This window comes from Octopus bimaculoides, chromosome 5 (genome assembly GCF_001194135.2).
Source record: "Octopus bimaculoides isolate UCB-OBI-ISO-001 chromosome 5, ASM119413v2, whole genome shotgun sequence".
NCBI lineage: Eukaryota > Metazoa > Mollusca > Cephalopoda > Octopoda > Octopodidae > Octopus > Octopus bimaculoides.
The window spans coordinates 95875980-95878329 of NC_068985.1; the positions used below are offsets into that span (position 1 = coordinate 95875980).

General features: G+C 36.3%; 1 protein-coding gene and 1 long non-coding RNA gene across 2 annotated transcripts in view; one reads left to right on the forward strand and one right to left on the reverse strand.

The window, feature by feature from the left end:
* LOC128247813 (uncharacterized) overlaps positions 1-2350 on the forward strand; it is a 114154-nt gene that overhangs the window by 106839 nt on the left and 4965 nt on the right. The gene's annotated exons all lie outside the window — the stretch shown is intronic.
* The window catches only part of LOC106879687 (uncharacterized), an 85692-nt gene that overhangs the window by 66853 nt on the left and 16489 nt on the right, over positions 1-2350 (reverse strand). The window lies entirely within an intron of this gene.

Genomic DNA, 2350 nt, shown 5'->3' on the forward strand with positions numbered 1-2350 from the left:
TATATATATAAATCGTAAATCCAAAAAATAAGAACAAAACTACAAAGGATTCCGCGGTACACGTGTTTCAAGCTTTATATGTGTATAATATAATATGTGTATAATTTACAATGTAAAGCTATCCTCAACTGCAAAATTATTCCTCTCCCAGGAAATTATACCACCTCGGCGTTGAAGTAGGAAGTGTGTAGTGTTAAGTTGGTGGTTAAGAACAATACAATACAATAAAAAGACATACACAGATATTCATATAAAAAAGTAAGAATAAACTTAAAATAAAATAAAATAAAAAATAAATAAATAAAAAGTAAAGGGAGTCATATCGGTGGGGCGGGTAATCTAGGAAGTAATAAGAGAAAGTCTGGATAGTCAAGTAAGCTACATCTGAGCTATTTAGATGGGTTGGTGAAGGGTGGTGAGGAACAATCTATATATATATATATATTCACATACAGAAGAACAAGTCCCCGTAACTTATCGGTTCGGCAAAAAGGAACCGATAGAATAAGTACTAGGCTTACAAAGAATAAGTCCTGGGGTTTGTTTGACTGAAAGGCAGTGATCCAGCATGGCCGCAGTCAAATGACTGAAGCAGGTAAAAAGAATGAATAGAATAAAAAAATAGAATTTCAGCTATGACTAACATTTAGGAAGATTGAAAAACAAAATGTTAGAAATTTCAATGTGCCATTTGTTAAGGTGTCAGCACTGTTCTTATATTCCAAACATGAATATGATCAACCTTATTCTTAACTCAACTATAACAGGTCTAACATGAAAATATGTCTAATCCCAATGTGGTGAGCTGGCAGAAGCGTCAGCACGCTGGGCGAAATACAGTATTTCGTCTATCGTAGAGTTCAAATTCCACCGAGGTCGACTTTGCCTTTCATCTTCTCGGGGGGTTGATAAATTAAGTACCAGTTACGTACTGGTGTCAGTCTAATCGACTGACCCCCTCCAAAAATTTTGGATCTTGTGCCTAGAGTAGAAAAGAATATTTTAAAGGCGGCGAGCTGGCAGAAATGTTAGCATGCCGTGCAAAATGCTTAACGGTATTTCGTCTGTCCTTACATTCAGAGTTCAAATTCCGCCGAGGTCGACTTTGCTTTTCATCCTTTCGGGATGGATAAATTAAGTACCAGTTGCGTATTGGGGTTAATCTAATCGACTGGCCCCCTCCAAAAATTTTGAGCCTAGAGTAGAAAAGAATGCAACCATCCATCTATATATTCTTTTACTTCATTCAGTCACTTGACTGCGGCCATGATGGAGCACCACCTTAAAGGGTTTCAATCGAAGAAATTGACTGTAGGACTTATTCTTTGTAAGCCTATTACTTATCGGTCCCTTTTGTTGAACCGTTAAGTTATGAGGAGGTAAACAAACCAGCACGGATTGTTAAGTGATGGCAAGGGGGCAAACACAACGATTTTCTTTGAGTTCCCATCTACGAAATCCACTGACAAGGTTTTGGTTGGCCTGAGGCTATAGTAGAAGACACTTGTCCAAGGTGCTATGCAGGAGGACTGAACCCTGAACCATGTGGTTGGGAAGCAAGCTTTTTTACCACACAGCCACGTCTATATCTATTTGAAATTCATACTGCACCTAGGCTGACAGGACTACATTACACTAAGTTCTGCTTATTTTTATAAAGTTTTATAAAATAATATGGTGTGACAGAAAGGGGATTTAGCTGCTATTTCTAGCAGATCGAGCAACAACGTCTAACGTGGTCTCCTTTAGTGTTTTTCAACCTTTTTTAACCGTGGACCCTCCTGGTAATTCAATTTTATAAAAAATCTTATATTTTTCGAATTAAATATTATTAGAAATTGTATTTAAAATATTTGTTGAAATATTTATTGTGCAGTAGAAGTATAACCAGTTTATTGCCGATAAATTCTGACCCTGTAGGAATTAGAAAAGGATAAACCTTTATTAAAATATTTTGAAGTAATGTCAAAAGCATTTACTGTGACATGCCTTTATACTTTACACAAATACATATACACTCACTATACACACACCTACGCAAGTGTGTGTAAAAGTAGTCAGCTGAAACTTAAAAATGAAAGCAGGGAGGAGGAGAAAGAGAGACTAGGAAAGGGGGGGGAGCCTTGACCTAAAATCAGAGATTTAGGAATGAAATTAATATATATGGAAGGAAGAGTTCTTCGCTGGCATAGGAACCACAGCTTGAAGTGGGTCAACTGCTTAGCCAAGATTTTTTAGAAAGACTAGATTGTGTTGCCTTCATTTTGCACATTTAATATTTTTATTTAAATTTAACCGATTGATTTTCTGGTACATTTCATACCAAAAATAGTAAAATGCTAATTGTTAC